Source organism: Mustela putorius, unplaced genomic scaffold (assembly GCF_011764305.1).
Source record: "Mustela putorius furo isolate JIRA1106 unplaced genomic scaffold, ASM1176430v1.1 tig00537227_pilon_pilon_pilon, whole genome shotgun sequence".
NCBI classification, from domain to species: Eukaryota; Metazoa; Chordata; class Mammalia; order Carnivora; family Mustelidae; genus Mustela; species Mustela putorius.
In genome coordinates this window covers 27726312-27754096 of record NW_025422368.1, presented here as the reverse complement: position 1 = coordinate 27754096, position 27785 = coordinate 27726312, and the positions used below count along the sequence as shown (strand labels likewise).

Below are 27785 nucleotides of genomic sequence, written 5' to 3'. Positions count from 1 at the left end.
GCTGTTCTATCCCTGTTGCTCTTTGATGGAACAAACCTGTTCTTCACTGTTCAGGATTGGGAGAAGCTATCCCTTGCCCTGAGCAAGATTCCACCCTGATGGAACAGGCAGAACAGTCACCAGAACTCAGCCACGCAAAGGCAAAATTAGCAGTGCCAGGATACAGTTTTGGGTACAGACATAGATGTAGCTCTAGATATAGTTCTGGATGGAGAGAAATGCTTTTTGTCAAGGAAGTTTCTCAGAAGGTAGTTTTAAAGAACTGGCACAGTGCTATCCTGAAAGGAAGGAGAATGTTCTGTACCAAAGAAATGTGTAAGCCTCAATTCAATTGAACATGACTTTATTAAATGCTCATTATGTGCCTGGCCCGCAGCTGGATGCTCTGCCAATGTGAGCAAGACATACTCCTAACCTATTATCTACAATCAGGGAACAAAATAAAGAAAATAAAGACTCAAAGATAACTGGTATTTTACTTTTTTTTTTTTAAAGATTTTTTTTTTTTATTTATTCATTTGACAGAGAGAAATCACAAGTAGATGGAGAGGCAGGCAGAGAGAGAGAGAGAGGGAAGCAGGCTCCCTGCTGAGCAGAGAGCCCGATGCGGGACTCGATCCCAGGACCCTGAGATCATGACCTGAGCCAAAGGCAGCAGCTTAACCCACTGAGCCACCCAGGCGCCCCGGTATTTTACTTTTTATTTCAGCTTTATTGCAGTATAACATATAAATTGCAAGACATACACAATATACATTGTGGTGATTTGATATAAATATCCATCGTGAAATTTTTCAGTATGATTTCCTCACTGTAAAAAGGATTAATGATGGTACTTTAATCTAAATGTTTTATTAAAAAATAAATATGTGAAGGTGTGTGTACAAAAAGCAACTGTGGGGACGCCTGGGTGGTTCAGTGGGTTAAGCTGCTGCCTTCGGCTCAGGTCATGATCTCAGGGTCCTGGGATCGAGTCCCGCATCGGGCTCTCTGCTCAGCAGGGAGCCTGCTTCCTCCTCTCTCTCTCTGCCTGCCTCTCTGCCTACTTGTAATCTCTCTCTGTCAAATAAATAAATAAAATCTTAAAAAAAAAAAAAGCAACTGTGTTTCCCTCCCTTCATCTTTATAGGTAGAGGGCCTTCAGCTGGAGCTTTGGTTTACAAAGTGGTCCCTGGAGCAGCAGTATCAGCATCACCTGGGAACTTGTTAGATGTACAAGTTCTGAGCCCCACCCAGACCTCCTGAATTCCAAACACTTGGGTCAGGACCCAACAATATGTGTTTTCAGATATCCTCCAGGAGAGGTGACATCCACTGAAGTTTAAGCACCACTGAGCACTATTCCTGGCCTTCCACCAGTTCTCTCTCTCTCTGTGTCTTTCATTAGTCAGTCAGAGAGACAGTACTGACCATATCCAGCTCGGCTTCTTCCGTTGGTTTCCTTCTTTCATCCAGGACCAACCTGCCAGAGGACACATGCTTTCCAACTTGTTCATACCTAAGAAAATCTAATAAAAGCAGGCTCTCCCTTGTAGTGGGAGGCAGGGTATGCTTAGCCCTACTTGTGATGATGCCCAAGACTGTCTTATTTAGTGATGCAGCATTAGCAATCCAATTAGGCTATAGCTGATGATTTAATCATCAATTGACAATCAATAAGTTCCAAACATTGGAGGGGAAAACAGGGTGTTATTTATTGTGCCTCTACAGCTCCAGCAATAGGTTGTAGTGAAAGTGGGCAGGATGCAGATTCAGATCACATGCAGTAGAGAGACGTAGTTGAGAGACTCACGGAAGAACCAAGGGAAATCTTAGAACTTTGTAAGTAAACACAACTTTAGAAATGATCATTTGTTGGGGCACCTGGGTGGCTCAGTGGGTTAAGCCGCTGCCTTCAGCTCAGGTCATGATCTCAGGGTCCTGGGATCAAGTCCCGCATCGGGCTCTCTGCTCAGTGGGGAGCCTGCTTCCTCCTCTCTCTCTGCCTGCCTCTCCATCTACTTGTGATTTCTCTCTGTCAAATAAATAAATAAAATCTTAAAAAAAAAGAAATGATCATTTGTTACCGCTCCTGTTAATAAATAAGTTAATAAATAAATAAATTTAAAATTTGAATTTAAAATAAAGTTAATAAATAAATAAATAATAAGATGAATAGTAGAGCATGGAAGAAACTGAATGGCTTGCTCAGGTCACATTGCTAGTTAGTGGGGGAAAACAAGACCAGAAACCAGGACACTTGGCTCTTAGCTGTGCACTTTCTGAGCAGGTGGACCAAAGCAGAAAAAGGTACAGAAACTTTAAAGTCCAAGAATGCAGATATGGCCAAATAGAAGAACCAGCCCCAGGGGTTTTCGGCAGGGGCAGTGGGTTCAAAGCAAAGTGCTTTGTGCTCAGAGGAAAGCTCTGGCTCCAGTCCACGTATGCATGCTCTGCTGTCCCCTTACACTGCCGAGGCTCAAACTACACAGCCAGCTCAGTGTGCTCTGAACATTGTTTTGTTTTCTTGTGATTTTTGTAATGATTTTCTTTCTGCCTACAGTCTTTCCCTCTTGCCCATCTGTGGCAAAACCCAATCCATCCATGGGGAGAGCCAACTAACTCCAATGCCATACCTTTATAAAGTCTCCTGATTTCACCAATCTTCATCTCTGTCCCAGCTGCAAATGATCATTCTCTACTCTGAATTCCCAAGACACTTTATTTTTACATTACTATTGATAACTTTCTACTTGGTGTTACAGCTATGCTTTGCCCCTTGTATTAGAATACAAGCTCCTTAAGGGCAGGGGCCATATTTCCTTTTTTTTCTCTCTCTCTCTCTAGTTGCCTTTATCTTCTTATTGAAGTACAATTAACACATAGTGTTGTTATATTACTCTCAGGTGAAGTATATAATGATGTAACAATTCCACACATCTCAGGGCTCATCAAGGTATGTACTCTTAATTTCCTTTATCTATTTCACCCATCCCCCAAACATTTCCCTTTGGCAACCACCAGGCTGTTATTTGTATTTAAGTGTCTGTTTTCTTTTTTGTCTCTTTGTTTGTCTTATTACTTAAGTTCTACATATCAGTGAAATCATATCATGTTTGTCTTTCTCTGACTGACTTATTTCACTTATCATTACACCCTTTAGGTCCACCCATGTTGTTATAAATGGCAAGATCATTTTTTTCAATGGCTGAGTAATATTCCACTCTGTGTGTGTGTGTGTGTGTGAGTGATATATCTTTAATCCATTTCTCTGTTGACAGGCACTTGTGTTGCTTCCATATCCTGGTTATTGTATATAATGCTATAATAAATATAAGGGTGCATATATGTTTTTGAGTTAGTGTAAATAAGAATCTTTTGCACAGCAATCATCAATAAAACAAAAATCAACCTACTCAATGAGAGAAAATATTTGCAAATAATATATCCAATAAGGGGTTAATATCCAAAATATATAAAATGAGCTTATATAACTCAACACCAAAAATATTCATTTAAAAATGAGCAAAGACCAACAGACACATGAAAAGATGCTCAGCATCACTACTCATCAGGGAAATGCAAATTAAAACTACAAAGATGTATCACTTTACACTTGTCAGAGGGCTAAAATTTTAAAAAAGACAAGAAATAACAAGTGTTGATGAGGTATGGAGGAAAAAGCAACCTCATGTGCTGTTGTGTAGCAAAGTAAATTGGTACAGCCACTGTGGAAAATAGTGTGCATGTTCCTAAGAAATTAAAAATAGAATTACCATATGATCAAGCAATTCCTCTACGGGGTATTTACCTAAAAAAAAACAAACACATTGTTTCTAGTTTCTTTTAATAGTAATTCTTTTTGAAGACACAACTGAAAAGTAGACAAGTTAAAAAAAAAAAAGGAGAAAGAGCAAAGATACATCATTCACTCCACAATAAAATGTTCCCTTACCAACACCCCATGGAGGCCTAGTTTCCACATGCTCAGGAGTACTCCAAATTATTGTGTGGGGAGAATAGGCTGCATTCAGGTATAATTATGTCAAACCAAATGTGTACTGGTTTTGGCCCTAACTTAAGAGGAGTTGGTCATTCTAAAGTCCTGTAGGATATGTTGGATCCCATAGCCAAAGTAGATAGCAAATCAATCAGCTTCCAGACACCAAAACAGCCCAGGTGTGAGCTGTCATCTGCATCATAAGGCAAATATTCACATGGTGCTCAGGAGTGGGAGGAGAAGAAGAGCAGGGACCTTCAAGGGAAAGGCAGTGCAACTCTGTGGCTATTTCCAGATGACCCCAGTGATCCCAGTGAAGAGCACGAGAAACAGCACAACCACTGTGATCCACAGAGTCTGCAAAAAGCAGACGTGGCCACTGTGCCAGCACCAGGCAAAGAAGAGTCCGCAGCAAAGCAAGCAGTGAGGAGCAAACATAGACGACGCAGCCGGAGAGTAGAGTAGGGCTGGGGCCGCCTGGAAAACCTAGTCTCCTGAGAGCCGGCTACTCTGCTGCAGGTACAGTTTCTCCCTGCACCTGCACTTCATTCCCCCCATTCTTCGTCTCAGGCTGATACCTGAGGATGAGAACAAAAAGAGCCACCTGGGACTAAACTAACAGGGACCCAATCGACCGGAAGTTCACAAGATCGGTGAGTCCAAAGAAGAACGCCATGATTGGTGCAATAATGCCCAAGATCACAGAGGCCACAATGGAACCATAAGTGCCAGTTTGGATCCTGGCAAGGACAGGGAACAGGAGACATCCTTTGCCATCACATGTATCAACTGACCTATGGGGAGCATAAAGTCCAAAAGGCTGGCAGAAAGACTAAAGACAAATCCAAAAGCTACAATATAATAGGCAGGGGCCCAACCAATGTGGAGAAATGCCTCAGACAAGGTGCTCCCAGGTTGAAGCTGGTAGTAAGGAACCGTGAGTGTCAGTGCTACAGAGACACCAAAATACATCAAAACACAGATGAACAGTAAAATCACAATGCCCATGGGATGGAATGCTTGGGATTCTGGGCTTCCTCAACTTTGGTAAGAATATTGTGGGGGGCGCCTGGGTGGCTCAGTGTGTTAAAGCCTCTGCCTTCAGCTCAGGTCATGATCCCAGGGTCCTGGGATCGAGCCCCGCATCGGGCTCTCTGCTCAGCAGGGAGCCTGCTTAGCACCCCCCCCACACACACCTCGACTGCTTCTCTGCCTACTTGTAATCTCTGTCTGTCAAATAAATAAAAATAAAATCTTTTTAAAAAAAGAATATTGTGGGAACCAATAAGTGCATAGAAACAGGTAGCTGCACCCTGGAAAGTCCCCTCAAAGCCAAAGGCAACAATCCTCCTGAGCCCAAAGGGTCCAAGCCAGAGTTGTCCTTGAGTCCAGTGTGTATGAACTCCTCTTCTGTGAGCTTGCAGTTGTGCAGGTCCCTCTTAGTGAAGCCAAAGATGATGACAAAACTGAGAACCAAAATTTCACCAATGTAACCACTTTGGTAACCACGAAAAGCTGACCATTGCACACAGTCTGCAACTCCATGAGCAACAACACCAGCTCTCTGTTGGGAGCCTCGTGCCTAGAAGGGGTTAACCCAATAGAGCAACAGTTCTTGGGAACCTCTTCAACCGAGGACCTTCACCGGTGGCGAGCTAGAGTGCCACCGTGTTTCCCTGGTGATTGCATGAGAACATTGTAAGGTTTGGCTTGTTGCCATTGCAGCTGCAGTCTCAAGACTAAGTTAATAAGTCTCCTGTGTTTTGAGAGTATTGAGTTATGGCCTCAGTGTCCAAACCACAAAGGTCAAGGCTGTCTGATATCTCTGCATGGCCAGCTACTGTCAGGCCAAAATAGAAACTAGATGTACAGAAGGCGATTCTCTAACTGTGTGGTATAAATCAGAACTCTGCAAAATAAACTTTGGCACTTGCTTGACACGTTCGCCTGTGTCCCTCCTGTTCCCCACACTCCCTTTCTTCGTTCTCCTATCCTTCAACCCTGCTCCCTCTTGTCGCACCGGCTGCGACAGCTCTCCCCTAAGGAAACCTAGATAATCTGCAAGGACTTCAGGAACGTGCACTAAGATGCTCTCATGCAGGGTCTGAGAGATCCGGTTCCCAAGCAGACTGGTGAAAGCCAAGGTCCAGGCTTGGGTCATTTTGACTGTATCAGCATCAAGGGAGAGGATGAGGTTCCAGCCAGTGATGAAAGTCCAGATTTCACCCAGTGTGACATAGGCGTAGAGATATGCCGAGCCAGGATGGGGAATCCGGGCACTAAACTCTGCATAGTATGCATATACCAAATAAAATATGTTGCACTACAACACAGAAGATGGGTCGGCCACCAAAAAACAGATCACAATGGATGTTCCTGCTTGATTGCCGGCCACCTCACCAGCCAGGATATACATACCCACACCCACTGTGAGGGCCACACCCAGGGCCACTAAAGCCAGAGTGCTCAGGCTTCTGTTGGGGGCAGTCTCAGGTACCAGCTGCTCCAGTGTATGTCCGTATACCATCTTTTGAACAAATCTATGAAGTGCCTGGCACAGCATTCTAGCTGGAATTGAAGAGAATTCCAGGATCAGAGGAGCTGTAACAAGCCCAGGTTGCCCAGAGGCTCAGATTGTGTTCAGTGAGGCTAAATTAAGCCAAGCTGGGTTAGGGCCACTGATTTCCCTTGCTCAGGCTTCAAATCTACTGCAACATATTTTATCTGATATATGCTATCTCTCCATAAGGCCTAAATAAATAAGAAATGTTTAGTGAAAAATGGTGTTTAACCCACCGACCAAAATTCAGATGTCTCACGTCACCTGTGGCATCACAAATATCACAGAAATTGACATCAAGCGACACCCTAGAAAAATCAACCCTGCTTTCCTCCCAGAAAAAGGGCTAAGTACCTCCCAACATTCTCCCTTTTTTGCATACCATATGACATAATCCTATTTGAGTTCCTCTAAGTCATGTATTAATGTAGCTGTAAAACCCAACAGGACGTGAATGTATTGTGTTACAGTTCTCATGTGGGATGTTTGCTTGGTGCTGGAGTGTGATTTATGACACATAAATTCATGGACCAGAAGGCCACTTTGCAGTAGTACAATCATTTTTTAAATATTACCTGAGTTTAAAATACAAATATTGATCCCTAGTCTTACAACCCTTAGCCCTAAATTCACCTAAGGTCAGATGGCAGTTTAGCCCACTTTCTCTTCATTTTGCATGATCTATTCAGTTGTACTGTTGGCAAGGGATGTACTGTCTACTCCTTCCCTTTACTCACTGGGCCAAAAGGGGTGCTATGAACAAAGAAGAGGGAGAAAGGGGCAGAGTCCACACCTGCAAAAAGGAGAGGACAAGACTGTCTAGGAAGGAAAGATTGGAGAAATGGGGGCAGCAGCCAACTCAGGATCCAGGGCTGAGAAGGGAGAGGAGAAAGGAAAGGTTTATAAATTCTCACATTTAATAAACTTCGCCCAAAGTATCCAGACAAAAATTAACAACAGTTTTTATATCCATAGCTATGAGAGTGTGATGGGTAGGAAGAAAAGAAATAAGTCACCTAACACAGTGGCTGATAACCTAAACAGTTCCTCCTGTCTCCTCCCTCTCTGGGTCCCAGGAGAGAAGGTTAACACACTTCTGCAGACAGTCTCCTCACTGGCCACACTGTGCTCCATACACACCCTGAGCCATCTGGGATGTCAGCTGATAGGGGCCCTGGAGACCCTGTTTGGCACTGTGAACTTGTATTAAAACCCTCACTTTTAACTCCTTAATAATTTTTCACAAGGAGTTATTTTTAACTCACTCAAACCATAGTCTGAATGTGTTTTCTTAATGAAGGAACACCACATGTGGTTCCCTCTCCCACCTCCTCCCCTCCTGCTATTCAAACAGCCCCCTCCTCAACAGGAGCAAGGATTTGGATGAACATTTCACAGCAATGCCCTGGAATGAGTAGTGGAGATCAGAGAACAAAGTCATGAAGCCCCCACTCTCCTCCCTACTCATGCTTTGGTTTTGAGAGAATTTGAAGAAATGTTGTCAGAAGTTTTTAAACACGGAAAGATTAAGTCAAAATTGAGACATCTTCTCTATAGATGTTCAAAGGGAACCCCTGGGTTATGGGCCAGACCTTCTATCTACAAATCCATCTTAATTCCTTATTTGCCACAAACCAGTCCCAGTGTAATGATTTACCAACAGCCACATGAGACAGATAAGGGGGTGTGTGTCAAATTTTAACTCAAGGAATCTTTTTATCCTGCATTGACTATGAGCCAAGAAGGGTATTCCTCAATCAGAAATGAACAGTCAAGGCAAGTGCATGTCAAATTCCCAGATGTCTTCCTAGTGGATGGAAGAGAAGAGTAGTTAGGGCCACATTTTCCAGTATTTGCAAGGCTAGTGAGTCAGCCTGCGAAGATTTCATGGAAAGGGTATAATTATCCTATTTTGACACTGTGTATAACTCTTTCCCAGGAAAACCTTAGTTCAAGCGATAGCTTCAGCCTGGGCTATGAGCCAATGAATAGAGCCTCTTTTAGGCCTTCCTTCCCTGCCACCACCAAGAACACAAACTCCACCACACCTTGAACTAATAAATACATTTTTCCCAGGGAGAAAGATCGAGGTAAATATATGCTACAGATATTGATACAGATGTAGATATGAATATGAAATATTAATAATAATTACTATCAATAATTCGCAGTCTTGGTCTGTGCAGAAAAGGCCAGTAGAGATAAACCACTACAGTAGTAAAATGTGTGTGACTTCTCTCCTGGGGAAAGAGAAGGGAATCTCAGTTTCCCTGAAAAGTTGGAAAGAAAGCTGAAATAACTAAATTCAACTCATACTAAGGAAAATAAATACCCCAACTTCTCTCTCAGGAGTCTTCTGAGTACATCAACAAATGGATCACTTACCAGGCATACTACACTTGTGATCTTACTTTCTACTGTTTGCATGTTACTTGGAAGAAGCCTTGGTCTCTCTTTCTAAAGTAAAACCTCCTCAAGGTAGAACCTGCTTCAAAGTTTCTCAATGAGGATAGAAACCCTAAATCTGAAAGTCAATATTACTAGGCGCAACCAAGACTTGAACTTGAAGGCATGGCAGCCCCCATCCCCCTGCCAAACTGCTCATTAGGCCAAGAGGAAGCATAGACACCTCCAACTCACCTATCTACCCTACCAGCTCCAGCACTACACTTCTCCAATTCCATCCCAGTCTGGCAGAGGCTGAATTCCAAGTCATCCTGATGCAGACTAATGCAAACCAGACCAAATGTATCTAGACCAAATCCGACCAGGCAAATGGAGACCAAAATCCACATAGATGGAAACCAAAACTATTTTGTTTCCTTCCCACAGTATCTATGGAGCCCCAGCAACTACACTATTAAAATGATGCACACACGACACTAGTAAAATGATGCCATTATTTTGGTAAGCAAGAAGACAGCCAGAGCTTCTCTAGAGGCTGTATAAACTGCATATTACCCAGTATCATTCTGGGATGGTTGTGAACAGGTTCCTCTTCTTAGTTCCTTGGGATAACTTCAGAGAACACAGAGATAAGTGCAACCTTCCTCATTCATGATTTAACACATTGACAGGTTTAGTTTCAGTCAGATTCTAGTTTTGAAAATTCTTAACATTTCTATTACACCCAAACAAGAAAATCAACCTGACAAATCAGAAATACCTGAGCTTCTGATTCTAGAGGTCTTCGGAAACTAGATGGGCTACCAGGAAGAATCAGAGTGAGAATTTATAAACAGGAATCAGAAAGAGAGCTGGGAAAGCCAGGAAGAGTGCAGTTAAAGGATTAGAATTGATGTGACAATTTGATATCAACAGTGAAAATTAATTTCTTTTCTACTTCCTTGTACAATTCTCTTTTATTCAACTCTGAATCCCATCCACACAGAATACCTAAGAACAGTCCTCAGGAGATGGGCACCTGGGTGGCTCAGTTGATAAAGCATCTAACTCTTGGTTTTGGCTCAGGTCATGTTCTCAGGGTCATGAGATGGAGCACTGTGTCAAGGCCTACCCTGGGCATAGAGACTGCTTAAGATCTTCTCTCTTTCTCTCTCCTGTTGCCTCTCTCCTTTCCCCCAGTTCCCTGTGCACTCTCTCTCTCTCCTAAAAAAAAAAATAAAAAATAAAAAAGTCCTCAGGAGAAAGCAGTAGAAGAAAATCCATCTGCCTGTCCATCTTATTTTCCAAACTAAAACCATGATATATGTCGGTCTTTGTCTAAAATGAGCACTGATCCATACCCACTTTTTCCAAGAATCTTTATGAAACAGCTTTGTTTTATTCCTCTAAATCCTTCCTCTCCTTGTAAGCATAGAATCTAGAAATCCATCTAGTGGTCCCATCCATCACTATACTATGTCTCCATTTTAGACTAGTAGCTCTGAGTGGTCAGGGCCCACGGCTCCTTCTTTCATGCACCTTCTCTGAATACACACCCTCAGTAATATACTGCACTCAAGGTGGCTTAATCTTCAAACAGAGGCAAGACTTCTCAGAAATGCAGAAGGTGGGGCCTACTCAGAGACCCAGTGCTGAATGCACAGGTGAGGCGCCCAAGAATCCGTGGGTCTCAAGGTAAAGCGGCACCACCACTGTCTCCACTTGATGCTGCTGACATGCCTCTAAACCCTCAACTGTGTGCCTTAAAGCCTGAGGTGGAGATGAAAGGAATAGAGAGATGGTAATGGCAGGTCCCTAAAGGGTCAGAGTCTGTACTAGCTATAGGAAGAGACACTGAACTTGGAGCAGAATTGCTCCTGACCACAGGAAGAACCTCCAGCTGAGGAGAAACCATAAATCACACTGACCCTGCCCTAACACATCTGCAGGAGGCCTGGACCAAGGGCACTAACTGAGCACCTCCTGTGTTCCAGGTACTGTGCGGGGTAGGCTCTGTGCCAAGACTACAGAGCCAGAATTCCCAGAGGCAAAAGGGGCAGGCAGGACTGGAAGGACAACTTTCATGACAGAACAGAAGGGGAGGGGCACCTGGGTGTTTGATCTGTGTCTGTTCCAACAGTCCTGGGCTGTCTCCCCGCCTCAGCTGGGATTTCCCCAGATGCGCACCTGCTTGAGGGCAAGAAGGGCAGATACAGGGGAGGGTCGGTCTATCCATGCAACTGGTCCCCAGAGCAATCTCTTCCCCTTTCTCCCTGTGCTACTCACTGCCTGCTGTATAGAGGGTGTGAGGCTGGGGAAAATGCCAGGTTCTCCAGACAATCAATAGGTAAGGAAGACAACTGGCCCAGGACTGGGGGAATGCAGAGGATACAGATTTGGGGCCAGAAGTCTCCCCTGGGGGAGGGGGACAGAATGGGGGAAACTGGCAGGTGGAGCTCACCCAGGTGATGTCACAGGAAGTGTCTGCACTTTGAGGAGGGAAGGAGGGAAGAGGAGAAGAGGCAGGGGTGTGAGGCAGAGATAGGAAAAGGGGCTGAGAGAAAAAAAGATAAAAGAAGCAGGGAAGAGAGCTGGGAGGGAGAGCAGAGAGGGAGCAGGGGTGGGGGAGGCAGCACAGGACACAGACAGGAGGAGATGCGGGGGAGACGCTGACAGGTTCACAGGGTGAGACTCAGACAGATGTGATGGGAAGAGAGACCCTCAGACTCTGGGGGAGGGATGCGGGGAGAGGGACAGCCAGAAGGGAGAGCTGAGGGCAGACCCAGTCCTGGGACATCTCAGACCACAGAATATCTGCAGTCAGACAGACAGACAAACAGGCCCAGACAGACAGATGTGCTGATGGGGTGAAGGTGAAGGTGGCCAAGCTGGAAGGAAGCAGACAGGGCTGCAGGGAGGAGGGAAGGAGCAGACAGAGAGAGAGAAGGAGGCGGAGGTGCAGCAGGAGCGGGGAGCCATGCAGGGGGAGGGCTGCATTGTTACTCCAGGTGCCTCTTCCCTCTCACCAGGCTCCTGCTGAGTCTGGTTCCCTCTCTGGAGCTGCTGCTGCTGCTGGAAGGGCCCAGAAAGCTGAGAAGTGGGGCCGCCTCCCAGTGCCCACCTGGGGTCCCTGACGCCCTGCATGGGTATGGACCTCACCTCTCCTCCCCCAACAGTGCTGCCATGCAAAGAGTCCTGAGCTCAGCCCTCATTTCTCAGGGTTTATGCAGCCTGACATTCCCAGGGGAGTGGGGGCTAAGGAAAAAGAGAAACTGAGGCAGGCAGGCAAGGGAGGCTGACAAGCTCTGGAGAAGGTGCTGGGACAGTCTGGTTAGTGATCCCATGGAGGAGAGGGAGGAGAGTGGAAGTCTGGGACTGGGTCTGCATGGAGAGCTGAAGGACCACACACAGTATGATCAAAACAACATACTAGTGACTGCCCATTAATTTGGTAGTCATCCATGACTACAAGCAGCTCCTCACTCAAGGGCCCCCACAAATGCACATATGAAGCCCACAAGAGGATAAATTGAGGCAAAGAATAGTGATCAGTATACATGCTTAAGTCTAGGTTTTAAGGGACCAGTGATAGAGAAATCAGCCAAGTGTGAAGACCTAAGGCTTAGCATGTGAAGCTGGATCCTGCCTTTTCCCCCAGGCTTTCTTGATATTCTGCAAAGACCAGCTCCCCCAGCTCCTCTCAGGGTAGGGGAGACCCTAAGAACACTAACTCAAGCAATCTAAAAGGTATTGTTCGCCCACCTCTTCCCTGAAGCAATATTTGAAGGTCCCAGAGGCCAGATGTCTGGTGACACCTAGAGCCCAAGGAGTGGCTGTAGCAGCAGGAGGGAAGGGGAGAGGGAACCTTCCAGAGAAGTTCTGAAGAGAAGAACTGGGACAAAACCACCCAGGTTCATGCCATTCCCACGGGTATAGAGAAGTATAATAAAGTTCAGAATTTCCAGGGCTTTCGTGTAATTAAATCCAGGAGTTGATAACTGCATTTCTTCTTCAAGTTCTACAAGTTACTCTCCTTGTCCCCTGTGGACACACATCTTTTATGAAACACTAGACACTATATGTCAGGACTTCAGATGCCACCATTAGAAGGATGGGCTTAATTATAGCAAAAACAATTTAGGATACATTTTGGAAAGGATATCCTTTGAGCTATGGCTGGTCAATACTAGAACAAGGAGCACACAGACACAAAGACACACACACACACACACACACACACACACACACACACACCCCTATACATTCCCTCCTCATCTGCCTGCAGGGTTCACACTCCCTCCCTCAAAGTCATGCACTTTCTGAGAGATCTAACTTCTCTGATCCCCTTCTCTCCATGTTCCTGCTCATTGCTAAATGAGTATCAATATTCTTGTTCCTCAAAAACCTTCCAGAATTCTGTATCTTTCTCCGTCTTTCCTCCTATAGTCATTATCAGTCTCTCATCATTCAAGTCATGGCATCTGGTCCAGTTGCCCTTGAGCAACTCAGCTCACACACATTTGCTGAGGGAGTGCCCAGAGCACTGTGTCTCTCTGTTCTGCAGTCAGCTTCCTCTTCCCAGCTGTTAGGGAGCTCCCCTGGCCAGGGCCCTTTCCCATCTGGGTCCTCACCTTTTTCACCAGCCTCAGAGAAACCTTGATAATTTTCTAAAATTAGATCTACCCTAAAGGACAAAAATATGCCTCTGGTGAGTATGCCCAGAGCTGCACTGTATGTAACAGAGATCCTGAAACAGGGGACTCCAGAGCGGGAGATAAGGAGTCCTGCCAGCATCTGTCTCATAGGCCATCTCCCTCCAGCATCCCTGTCTCCCTCCCCTGGCTCCAGCCAATCTGTCTCCTCTGAGGCTAATGAGCTGAGCTCAGGTGCAAATTCACAGAAGCCTAGACCCATAATCCCGGTCTGCTCTAGACCCATTCTCTCCAGGATATCATACCCCTGCCGCTTTCTTTGAAAACTCCCCAACCCTGGGAGCTGAGATCGTAGATGGAGACCAAGAGGAAGAGAAATTGCTCTTATCTTATTGCTCAGTATCTTTACCTCAGCCGTTTGTCTACACTGCACATCCCCAAAAGCAGAACTAAAACCTCAGACAATGGTAAAGGGGATGAAATCTCAGGAAGATTTTCCCAGCCTTAAAGGGGTCCTGAGTGCCTCCAGAAAGCAGGGCATTTGGAGGGAAAATGAAGTTGGAGGACCACAGAATGCTTCTTGTGGTACACGCAATTTCCACCAGGGGGCGAGGATCGGAGGGGAAGCTACTCAGCAGAGGCTTGCTAAGCGCTCTGCGGCCACAAGATGGCAGCAGAGAACGGCGCTCCCTGCAGAGCAAGGCCTGGGCCCTGGGCGCTGGTACTGGGCTCCCCTGGAGGGAGGGAGGGACCCGTTGCCAGGGGAGCATCGAAAGACTGAAGAACCATGAGGAGATGGAGTAAAATGTATAGAACAATATCCCCAACTCTACCAAGGTCAAAATCTTCCTGAGAAGGGGAACCATCAGGCTTGAACTACTGACTAAAATATGTCCCAGGAGGAAGCAGTGTTGGGAAAGGGTGAACGCGTGTAAAAGCTCCAGGTACCAGTGTCAGATTCTTCTTACCCACTCCCAAGCCTTTTCTAATGTGACCCCTGATGTGCAAGAGACAGAAACTAATACTACCAACTTGTTCCGAAGGAGGCGGGCGGGAAAGTGGTCAAAGGAAGACCTTGGTATGAACTGCTTAGCTGAGGCTGCTGGGATACTGGCGGACTGCTTGCCCCTCAGAGCCTGGGCTGTCTTCAGCCTTGGAGCAGGGATCCAGGGATGACTGGAGTCAGAGGGTGGGGGCCTCTAAAGTCACTCAGGGGATATCTCCCTCCTCCCTGCAGCCCAAAAACCCTGACCCAAAGAGAACAGAGCCCAGAACTCACTGAGACTGAGGTGGGAGGTGAGAGGAAGTCTCTGTGACAGTGATTTGCCTCTCTCATTGTGTACTTCTGTCTCCATCTCCTCACATCCTGGGCCATTATTTCAGACACCACTATCTTCTTCTGTCTCCAAAGTCTGTAGCAGATCAAAGCTCTTAACTCTGCTTTGCTCGCAAATCCTCAGCTGGAGAAGAGGGGGCAGGGTCCGTCCTGAGAAAAGGGGAGAGCCCTGACTTACCCTCTTCTCAAGGTAACAGGGAGGATGAAAGTAGGACCAAAGAAGAAACCAATCTATTGGTTGGGTAAAAGTTTCCTAATAATATGATCTATACCTGAAAGTATCATGACCTGACCTATACTAACAATAATATCCTTAATCAACATTCATAATGCACTTACTTTCTACATCTCTGCACATGGACTCTCTCCCTGCAACTGTATACTTTGCATGAAATGTATTTAACAATTCTTGGGTTCTGTGTTGGGCCCAGTGGAGAGAATGTAAAAATATACAGGGCGCAGTCTCCCCACTCCAAAAGCTAAGAGTTAAGTAAGGGACAAGGAAGATACAGGGTAACTACAACAGAAGACAGTGTATGGAGAGATAACTATGGTAGATTGACACAGAGGAGTAAAGATGGTTGAAGGAAATAAGTTGCTTCTGATGTGAGTTATCTAGGAAGGTGTATGCAAGAAGTAAATTTAAACCTGGGACTGTGATGATTGTGTAGGATTTCAGTAGTCAGAGATTGGGAGTATGGAATTACAAGGAAAAGACATAGTTACTGTGAAAGATTTCTTGACTTAGGGCATTATTTGATGCTGACCTTGTGATCATCATAAGAGTGAAATACAAGGACCAGTGAAATTCAAGGTATTACTGCAGAAGCCAGAAGCTTTCTATAGGGCAATAAGGGTCAGGACCTGAGTCCCAGGGTCCACTTTTTCACTCCTTCTCTTGCAGCTGATCTTATTAAAGGTCTGTACTGTTCAAATGGAGCAGGGTACCCATTATGCCTCCATCTATAGGTCTCTCATCTCTTCTCTCCCTCCCCTAAGTTCCTTATTGACAATGAGAGGATTTCTTAATCTCATTACTAAGAAAAGCACAAAGAATATACCACACCACTTAAGTTGGATAATTTGCGTACCTGAAGGAAAAAGAGAAAGCCCTCCTCCTTCCATCTCTATAGTCAATTTTCCTTGATCTTTAGACACTATATGTCAATAAATACCTGTATTTCCTCCTTCACTGGACAAGAGATGCCATTAAAGGTCAGATGCAAAGTTTGTCATAAAAATCCCTTATAAAACAGTCTCCCAAGTTCTGGCATTAGAAGGTAGAAGAAGGGGTTCCTGGGCTGTGTCTGCCTTCAAACCACGTGCAGGTTGTCCTGAGTCCTGTTTCCGGAGCTTTGCTTCAGGTGCTCTAAATAAGGAAACAGAGACATTCAACTCCTCTTACATCCTTTCTTCTGTCAAAGCTTCTTGTTTTCTATGATGTTCATTTCACAAGGCCCCTATTTCTCACAATCTCAACTCTACATTCCTGAGTTAATATAATTTTTAATTCTCCATTTTCTGGGATGGCTCAAATAGAAAATCCCCTTTGGAAGCAAATATATAAGTAAAATAGCTTCTTTTAGTACCTTCCATGAAGGAGTTCTAGGATAGGGGAGGTGGTTACATGGGTGGTATACATACAAGGATGGCTGTGTATTAGGCTAGAAAGAAAAGTCATGAGGCAATTTCCTCTGGTTGCTGTGCTCTTTCTCTGTTACCTCTCCTGCCTATAACAGATTTACAGGGGCTCCAAAGCATCCCAACATCTTAGCCATGAATTTCCCAGAAAGAAAACTCATGGATGTTCCCTTGAAAGTAGATGAAAAGTTAATATCAAGATTTGGTACAAACACACAAATCAGGGCCAAGGAAGGAAGGTAGCTAGTTCAGTACAGCTTGTTGAACTCCTTCAGGATTTGTGTATGCACACACAAACAGAGGCACACACACACACACACACACACACACACACACACACAGAGGCACACACATCATACCTAACAACCACAGTCATATTTATAGAGGAAATATATCCCATTCCTTGGTGCTTATTTCCACTCAAATTCAATACATATGTCCATATACCTAGCACACACATATCTTTCAATGAAATGCTTTAATCAATATAATATGCCCAGCCTTTCCCCTTTCCAAGCTCCTAATGGCAGGGTGGAGCAAAGTGAAGTTGAGAGAATGTCTGAGTACAAGCTTGTGTGTGTCACTAACTGACTCTGATCATAGGGCACAAAGAAATAGAAATTATTTATTCATTATTCGCTATCTGTAATTAACCATTATCTTTCTATTACCTCTATGCCATCATGTTTCAATGATCACCTATCCCTCACTGAGTGGCTGCTCTGTACAGAGTACAGCTTAAGGAGAAGTTACCAGCATGAACTTTGCTCAAAGCTGGTACAAGTCTTAGCTTCAGTACTCAGTTTGCACAAATTACTTCATTGCATTTTTCACCTCTCTGAGCCTTAGTTACAGCTTTTTAAAAAAATTAACATATAATGTGTTATTTGCCCCCAGGGGTATAGGTCTGTGAATTATCAGGGTTACACATTTCACAGCACTCACCATAGCACATACCCTCCCCAATGTCTATAAGCCAGCCACCCTATCCCTACTCCCCTCATCCCCCAGAAACCTTCAGTTTGTTTTGTGAGATTAAGAGTCTCTTATGGTTTGTCTTCCTCCCAACCTATCTTGTTTCATTTTTTCCCTCCTTAGTCAACTTTTGTAAAGTGAATATAACAATATTCAACCCCTACAACTTTTGTATTAAATAGATGATCCTATAAAGTGCTTGGAACAAAGCATAGGGCAGAGTATTCAGTAAATAGTAACTATTATTTTCATCATCACTCTGTAGGCATTGGAGATATAAAGAAATAATACATTAAAGGGATTTTTCTATTCCCTTGGAGGTTTTCAGTCTCATCAATGAGATAATATATATACATGGAGACAGGAAGAACACGAAAACCTAAAACTTTTATTTGAGCTCTAACATGCAGCTTATTCTCCGAAACCTGAGACTTGATTACAATTTTTTATTTATTTTTTATTTTTTTTAAACATACAATGAATTATTAGCCTCAGGAATATAGGTCTGTGAATTGCCAGGTTTACACACTTCACAGCACTCACCATATCACATACCCTCCCCAATGTCCATAACCCCATCACCCTCCCCCTGGACACCCTCAGTTTGTTTTGTGACATTAAGAGACTCTTATGAAAAAAAAAGAGTCTCTTATGGTTTTCTCCCTCCCGATCCCATCTTGTTTCATTTATTCTTTTCCTACCCCCTTAACCCCCCATGTTGCATCTCCACTTCCTCATATGAGGGAGATCATATGATAGTTGCCTTTCTCCAATTGACTTATTCCGCTAAGCATAATACCCTCTAGTTACATCCACATTATTACAAATGGCAAGATTTCATTTCTTTTGATGGCTGCATAGTATTCCATTGTGTATATATACCACATCTTCTTGATCCATTCATCTGTTGATGGACATCTAGGTTCTTTCCATAGTTTGGCTATTGTGGATATTGCTGCTATAAACAGTCAGGTGTACGTGCCCCTTCAGATCAATACCTTTGTATCTTTAAGTTAAATACCCAGTAGTGCAATTGCTGGGTCATAGGGTAGCTCTATTTTCAACTTTTTGAGGAAGCTCCATGCTGTTTTCCAGAGTGGTTGCACCAGCTTGCATTCCCACCAACAGTGTAGGAGGGTTCCCCTTTCTCTGCATCCTTGCCAGCATCTGTCATTTCCTGACTTGTTAATTTTAGCCATTCTGACTGGTGTGAGGTGAAATCTCACTGTGGTCTTGATTTGTATTTCCCTGATGCCAAGTGATGTGGAGCACTTTTTCATGTGTCTGTTGGCCATCTGGATGTCTTCTTTGCAGAAATGTCTGCTCATGTCTTCTGCCCATTTCTTGATTGGATTATTTGTACTTTGGGTGTTGAGTTTGCAAAGGTCTTTATAGATTTTGGATACTAGACCTTTATCTGATATGTCATTTGCAAATATCTTCTCCCATTCGGTCAGTTGTCTTTTGGTTTTGTTAACTGTTTCCTTTGCTGTGCAAAACCTTTTGATCTTGATGAAGTCCCAATAGTTCATCTTTAACCCTTCCTTCCCTAGCCTTTAGCAATATTCCTAGGAAGAAGTTACTGTGGCTGAGGTTGAAGAGGTTGCTGTCTGTGTTCTCCTCAAGGATTTTGATAGATTCCTTTCTCACATTGAGGTTCTTCATTCATTTTGAGTCTATTTTTGTGTGTGGTGTAAGGAAATGGTCCAATTTCCTTTTTCTGCATGTGGCTGTCCAATTATCCCAAAACCATTTGTTGAAGAGGCTTTTTTCCATTGGGCATTCTTTCCTGCTTTCTTGAAGATTAGTTGACCATAGAGTTGAGGGTCTATCTCTGGGCTCTCTATTCTATTCCATTGATTTATATGTCTGTTTTTGTGCCAGTACCATACTGTCTTGATGATGACAGCTTTGTAATAGTGCTCAATGAGAATACCACCAACTTTGGCTTTCTTTTTCAATATTCCTTTGGCTATTCTAGGTCTTTTCTGGTTCCATATAAATTTTAGGATTATTTGTTCCATTTCTTTGAAAAAAATGGAAGGGATTTTGATAGGGATTGCATTAAATGTGTAAATTGCTTTAGGTAGCATAGACATTTTCACAATATTTGTTCTTCCAATTCATGAGCATGGAATATTTTTCCATTTCTTTGTGTCATCCCTAATTTCTTTCATGAGAACTTTATAGTTTTCTGAGTATAGATTCTGTGCCTCTTTGGTTAGGTTTATGCCTAAGTATCTTATGGTTTGGGGTGCAATTATAAATGGGATTGAGTCCTTAATTTCTCTTTCTTCTGTCCTGTTGTTGGTGTAAAGAAATACAACTGATTTCTGTGCATTGATTTTATATCCTGACACTTTAATGAATTCCTGTACAAGTTGTAGCAGTTTTGGAGTGGAGTCTTTTGGGTTTCCCACATATAGTATCATGTCATATGCAAAGAGTGATAGTTTGACTTCTTTGCCAGTTTGGATGCCTTTAATTTCTTTTTGTTGTCTGATTGCTGAGGATAGAACTTCTAGTACTATGTTGAATAGCAGTGGTGATAATGGACATCCCTGCCATGTTCCTGACCTTAAGGGGAAAGCTCGCAGTTTTTCTCCATTGAGAATGATATTTGCGGTGGGTTTTTCATAGATGGCTTTGATGATATTGAGGTATGTGCCTTCTATCCCTACACTTTGAAGAGTTTTGATCAGGAAGGGATGCTGTACATTGTCAAATGCTTTATCAGCATCTACTGAGAGTATCATATGGTTCTTGCTCTTTCTTTTATTAATGTATTGTATCACATTGACTGATTTATGGGTGTTGAACCAAACTTGCAAGTGGGAATAAATTCCACTTGGTCATGGTGAATAATCCTTTTAAGTGTACTGTTGGATCTTATTGGCTAGTGTTTTGGTGAGAATTTTTGCATCTGTGTTCATCAAGAATTTTGGTCTATAATTCTCTTTTTGATGGGATCCTTGTCTGGTTTGGGATCAAGGTGATGCTGGTGTCATAAAATGAGTTTGGAAGTTTTCCTTCCATTTCTAATATTTGGAACAGTTTCTGGAGAATAGGAATTAATTCTTCTTTAAATGTTTGGTAGGTGGGGTGCCTGGATGGCTCAGTGGGTTAAAGCCTCTTATTTCGGCTCAGGTCATGATCTCAGAGTCCTGGGATCGAGCCCCACATCAGGCGCTCTGCTCCGCAGGGAGCCTGCTTCCTGCCTCTCCACCTACTTGTGATCTTTGTCAAATAAATAAATAAAATCTTTCAAAAAAAAAAAAGTGTTTGGTAGAATTCCCCTGGGAAGCCGTCTGGCCCTGGGCTTTTGTTTGTTTGGAGATTTTTGATGATTGTTTCAATCTCCTTACTGGTTATGGGTCTGTTCAGGTTTCCTATTTCTTCCTGGTTCAGTTTTGGTAGTTTATAGGTCTCTAGGAATGCATCCTTTTCTTCCAGATTGTCAAATTTGTTGGCGTAGAGTTGCTCATAGTATATTCTTATAATTGTTTGTAATTTTTTGGTGTTGGTTGTGATCTCTTCTCTTTCATTCATGAATTTATTTACTTGGGTCCTTTCTCTTTTCTTTTTGATAAGTCTGAACAGGGATTATCAATCTTATTAATTCTTTCAAAGAACCAGCACCTAGTTTCATTGATTTGTTCTATTGTTTTTTGGTTTCTATTTCATTGATTTCTGCTCTGATCTTTATTATTTCTCTCCTCCTGCTGGGTTTAGGCTTTCTTTGTTGTTCTTTCTCCAGCTCCTTTAGGTGTAGGGTTATGTTGTGTACCTGAGACCTTTCTTGTTTCTTGAGAAAGGCTTAGATCTCTATATATTTTCCTCTCAGGACTGCCTTTGCTCTGTCTTACAGATTTTGAACCACTGTGTTTTCATTATCATTTGTTTACATGAATTTTTTCAATTCTTCTTTAATTTCCTGGTTGGCCCATTCATTCTTTAAAAGGATGCTGTTCAGTCTCCATGTATTTGTGTTCTTTCCAAATTTCCCCTTATGACTAAGTTCTAGCTTCAGAGCATTGTGGTCTGAAAATATGCAGGGAATGATCCCAATCATTTGATATCAGTTGAGACCTGACTTGTGACCCAGGATGTGATCTATTCTGGAGAACGTTCCATGTGCACTAGAGAAGAATGTGTGTTCTGTTGCTTTGGGATGGAATGTTCTAAATATATATGTGATGTCCATCTGGTCCAGTGTTTCATTTAAGGACTTTATTTCCTTGTTGATCTTTTGCTTGGATGATCTGTCCATTTCAGTGAGGGGAGTGTTAAGGTCCCCTACTATTATTGTATTATTGTCAATGTGTTTCTTTGAATTTGTTATTAACTGGTTTATATAGTTGGATGCTCGCACATTAGGGGCATAGATATTTAAAATTGTTAGATCTTCTTGTTGGACAGACCCTTTGAGTATGATATAGTGTCCTTCCTCATCTCCTATTACAGTCTTTGGCTTAAAATCTAATTGATCTAAGAATTGCCACCCCAGCTTTCTTCTGATGTCCATTAGCATGGTACATTGTTTTAGACCCTGTCACTTTAAATCTGGAGGTGTCTTCACGTCTAAAATGAGTTTCTTGTAGGCAGCATATTGATGGGTTTTGTTTTTTATCTATTCTGATACCCTGTGTCCTCTGATTTGGCATGAATTTAGTGTCATTGCATTGCCTGTAAGGTGGCTGTTACTGTATATTGTCTCTGTTACTTTCTGGTCTACTACTTTTAGGGTCTCTCTTTGCTTAGAGGACCCCTTTCAATATTTCCTGTAGAGCTGGTTTGGTGTTTGCAAATTCTTCAGTTTTTGTTTGTTCTGGAAGCTTTTTATCTCTCACATCCAAGTGAGACAGCCATATCCCCCATCACCTTGCTAATCTCAGAATATTTTTCCTTATGTTCAACTCAGCCTGTTTTCCTTCAATATTGGCCTGTCTTCATCACTCATTCTGATTCGGGATGAGGTACATCAACCCACAAAAGTGTAAGAAAACTCCCAAATTCCCACCTGGTAACATTGTTCCATTGCCTATCAGCTCATCTCTGGAATTACAAGTCTCAAATAGTTTGTTATTAACCGATTGAAAATCAACAAAGGATCTCTAAAAAAAGCATAAATTTGGGGCCCTATCAGGGTATAACCACACATGCAGTCTTCTGGCATCTTCATATAGTTTTGAAAAGATGAAAGATTCCTAATTTCCAGGACAGATACTTAAGAACGCCTATTTCAATCTCCCCAACCTCCAGAGCCTCCTGGATTAGTGTCATCACATTATCACTCATTTGATAAAGGGACAGTAAGACCATAAGTCAGGACATGACTAAGATGACCTCCCCCATTCCTTTAAGGCCATGATATGAAGAAGAGGTATGAGAATTGGCAGTAGTCCCTACAGATACAATTCTTGTGCCAGGGGACCCCTGAAGACCAAGTAGTTTCCTGGGAGGGCACAAAAGGCATTGTCCCAAAGTGAGCAGAGTGTCAAAGCCTGCCATAGTTATCCATGTGGGAGGCCTGGAGGCAAGAGGAAGCCAATGCCCATACTTCTCCCTCTTCCCCCAAACTCAACTCCCCCAGCCTAGGCTCATCTTCTTGTATTCCCAGTTCCAAAGTTTGCAGACATTCCATAGTGCACCTCCGAGACCAGACACCTATCACTGATCACCTCAGGCCAATGCTTCTCAAACCTGAAAGAACATACAAATTACTTGGAAACCTGCTAAAATGCAGATTCTGATTCTATAGGTCTGATTTGGGGTCTAAGACTTTGCATTTCTACAAGCTCCCAAGTGACACCCATGCTACTAGAGCAAGGATCTAGATGATATAGTGGGTGCTACAACTGTCTCACAGGAAGAGTCTATCTGTCCACATCCTTCTGCTATCTATCCTCCAGATGGCAATGAGAATTAGCTCATTCCTTCCTGATTCAGGAATCTCGCTCCATGACACAATACACAACAATATAAACCTGGCTCATATTCCCTTGAAATGTGGAAAAAGAGTCTCATTCTTTCATGACTCTTAAAGGTCCATGTGCCTAGAATGACAGTCCTATTTCTCTTCCAGCTCACCTTTCTCTTTTTTATTTCCCAAATTTATCCATAAGTGTCTTCCTCCAGGAAGTGTCCCTAGACTAATACCTCTTTCTCCGTTTCTACTCATACTTTTTCTTCCAAAGGAATGATGCCTTAACTCCTATCGAGTTATTAATTCCTCCTATGTCAGTCCATTTCCCTCCACATTTGGGGTATGCATTCCTTTTTACCAAAATATCTTAGATGCTCTCATAAGGTTTTTGCACCAGTCCTACAAAGAAACATCCAAAGGAGTGTGTAAATATATGAGAGGTTCTGCCTCCACCAGGCTTCCCCGGAGTCACCTACCCATGTGGGGAAAATAAGAAATGCCGTGAGTAAAAAAGTAGCTTCCTAGCCTTCTATCCCAGGGCAGGCCCCATATATAAATGCAACAGAAAAACACTGGCCTTTCTGTTCCAGCCATTGACTGCATCAAAAAAGATGCTTGTTATGCCCACACTGGAGCCAGTCTCATGTTCAGGAAATCCCTGGAGCCAGAGAGAGCACGTTGGGCCTTTCATCAATTTCACTACTTCTGGCCCCTTCCCATATTCCATGGAAAGACATGGAGCAGGACCAACAGAGGTCATGTCGGGAATTTTCCTGTTCCAGGTCTGCATTTTTCCTGTTGCTCTTTGAATGAACAACACTGTTCTTAATATTGTGTCAAGAGGAAGGAAAGAACTTACTCCTTGCTTGGAGTAAGACTCCATTCTGATGGAAGAGACAGGATAGTCACTAGAATTCAGGCATAGCCACACAAAGGCAGCTTTGTGTAATTGTAATAGCTTAGTACATGTCTAGAGGCACTTCTAGATTTAGTTCTGAATGGAGAGAAATGCTGTTTGTCAAGGTAGTCTTCCAGATGATAGTCTTTTTTTTTTTTTAAGATTTTATTCATTTATTTGACAGACAGAGGTCACAAGTAGGCAGAGAGGCAGGCAGAAAGAGAAGAGGAAGCAGGTTCCCTGCTGAGCAGAGAGCCCAATGCGGGGCTCAGGATTCTGGGCTTCTTCCACTCTTGTAATAATAATGCTAAAACAAATAAATGCATAGAAACAGATAGCTACTCCACAGCGAATCCCCCTGAACCCAAAAGGCACAAATCCTCCAGAGCCTAGAGGCCCAAGTTAGAGGTGTCATTTAATCCAGCCTTTACATAGTCCTCTTCTGTGAGCTATCATTTGTACAGGTCTCCCTTAATGAAGCCTGAGATGATGCCAAAACTGAGAGCCAAAAGTTTCACTAATGTGACCACGTTGGAAACCGGGGAAAATCTACCTATTCCTCAGAGTCAGCAATTCCATCATCAACAACATAAGGCCCAAACAATGAAGCCTGGAATTTATTCCAGGTGCTGGGAAACATTTGGTGAGATGCTCTCATGCAGGGTCTGAGAGATCTGGTTCCCAAGCAGATTGTCAAAAGCTAAGGTCCAAGCCTGAGCCACAGTGGCTGTATGAGCAACAAAGAAGTTAATGAGGTTCCAACCAGTGATGAAAGCCCAGATTTCATCCATAGTGATACAGGTGTAGAGATATGAAGAGCCAGCATAGGGAAACTGGACACCAAATTCTGCAAAGCACAGCCCAGCCAACCTAGAAGACAAGCTGGATCCCAACAAGCAGACCACAATGGATGGCCCTGCTACATCTCTAGCCACCTCCCCAGCCAGGACAAACACACCTACTCCCACTGTGCAGCCAACACCCAGGGCCACTAAATCCAGAGTGGTCCGTCTTCTGGCAGGCACCATCTCATTCACATCTTCCTCCAGCATTCGTCTGCGTACCAGCTTTGGACCAATTCTGTGAAGTGCCTGACATGGCATTCTAGCTGGAATGAAAAGGACTCTAGGGTCAGAGAGCTGTAGAAAGCCCAGGAGTGGAGAGTCTAAGATCAGGTTCGATGAGGCTGAGTTAAGCTGAGTTGAGTTGGGGCTGTTGAGTTCTGTTGCTCAGGCTTCAGAGCTGCTGCTTCATATTTTTTTTCTGTTATGTGTTATCCCTCCATAATGCCTTAGTAAACAATAAATATTTACTGGAAAATGGTATTCAATTAACAAACTAAGGCTCACAAGTCCCATGTCACTTGTTGCAGCACAAATATCATAGAAACTTATACAAATATCATAGAAACATAGAGGACATCATAGAAAAATCAATACTGCTTTCCCTCCAGGAAAAAGGACAATGGTTCCCCACATTCTGCTTTTTAGCACACCGTGAGACATATTCCAACTTGGGTTCATCTAACTCATGTAGTTTCATGTGATAATTAAGCCATAAGACAACAGGTCATGAATTATTGTAGAGTAATTCTCACATAAGATGTGCGAGCAGTGTTTTGAGTGTGAGTCATGACAGGTTAATTCACGGACTGGTTAGCCTCATCACAAATCTTGAAAATATCATCTCAGATTAAAATATAACTTTGGCCCCCCAGTCATAAACCTTTAGCTCCAACATCAGCTAGCCAAGGTCAGCTGGCACTTTGGTCCCTTTCTCTTCATTCCACATCATCCATTTAGCTGTGCTGAGAGCCAAGCATGGACAGTCCACCCCTTCCCTTTACCACCTAGGCCCACAAGAGTGCAGTGAACAGAGAGGAAGAAGGGGAAAGAGGCAGGACCTGCATAACCACCTGCAAGAAGGAAAGGACCAGGCTGTCTGAGAAGGAAACACTGGAGAAATGGGGGCAGCAGCCAATCTAGGGTCCATGACTGAGAAGGGAGAAGAGTGAGGAATTTAGTTTGGTGAATTCTTACATTTAATACACCTCACCCAAAGCAACTAGGAAAGATTCACTATAGTTTTTATGTCCACGGTTATGAATGTGTGATGGGTAGAGAAAAAAGAAATCAGTCCCCTAGCTCAGTGGCTCATAACCTAAATATTTCCTTCTCTCTCCTGCCTCTCTGTGTTCCAGGAGAGGTGAGGCCAATTCTGCAGGAAGTCTCCTCACCAGCCACACAGTGATCCAAACCCACCCTGTGTGATCTGTGATGTCAGCTGCCAGGGACTTGGAGGTTATGCCCCACTCTGTGAGCTTGTATTAAAACACACATTTCTGGGAGGAGTCAAGATGGCAGAGAAGTAGCAGGCTGAGACTACTTCAGCTAGCCGGAGATCAGCTAAATAGCCTATCTAAAGATTGCAAACACCTGCAAATCCATCGGCAGATCAAAGAGAGGAAGAACAGTAATTCTGGAAACAGAAAAACAACCACTTTCTGAAAGGTAGGACCCGCGGAGAAGTGAATCCAAAACGACGGGAAGATAGACCCCGGGGGGAAGGGCCGGCTCCCGGCAAGTGGAGGAGCAACCGCGCACAAAATCAGGACTTTTAAAAGTCTGTTCCGCTGAGGGACATCGCTCCAGAGGCTACCCGGGGCGAAGCCCACACGGGGTCAGCGTGGCCTCAGGTCCCGCAGGGTCACAGAAGGATCGGGGGTATCTGAGTGTAGCAGAGCTTGCAGGTACTGGAACGGGAAACCTAGCTACAGAGACAAAGCCGACAGTAAGCTCACAGCTCGGTGTTACCTTGAACCGGCCACAGGCTGGTGAGCTCGGAGCGTGGCCGGAGGTCAGGCAGACGGGAGTGACTGGGCGCTGTTCTCTGAGGGCGCACTGAGGAGTGGGGCCCTGGCTCCTCCAGGCCGGAGACCAGGAGGCTGCCATTTGTGTTCCCGTCCTCCGGAACTCTACAGAAAGCGCTCAGGGAACAAAAGCTCCTGAAAGCAAACCCGAGTGGATTACTCACCCCGGCCCCTGCTAAGGGCGGTGCAATTCCGCCTGGGGCAAAGACACTTGAGAATCACTACAACAGGCCCCTCCCCCAGAAGATCAACAAGAAATCCAGCCAAGGCCAAGTTTACCTACCAAGGAGTGCGGTCTCAATACCAAGGAGAGCAGCAGAATTCCAGAGGAGGAGAAAGCCAAGCACGGAACTCATGGCTTTTTCCCTGTGATTTTTTTTTAGTCTTGCAGTTAATTTAATATTTTTCTTTTTCATTTTTTGTTTTTTTTTCTCGCCTTCTGGTAAAATATTTTTTTTAACTTTTACCTTTTTCTTTTTTAACGTTTTTTAACAAGTTTATCTAATATATATATATTTTCTTTTTTATATTTTTCTAATGTGTTTTCTTTTTTTTTAATTCTTT

At 43.6% G+C, this 27785-nt stretch overlaps 1 pseudogene; it reads right to left on the bottom strand.

Moving 5' to 3' along the window:
* Positions 1-3784: 3784 nt before the first annotated feature.
* LOC106006122 lies at positions 3785-26748 on the bottom strand (annotated as a pseudogene).
* Positions 26749-27785: the final 1037 nt, after the last annotated feature.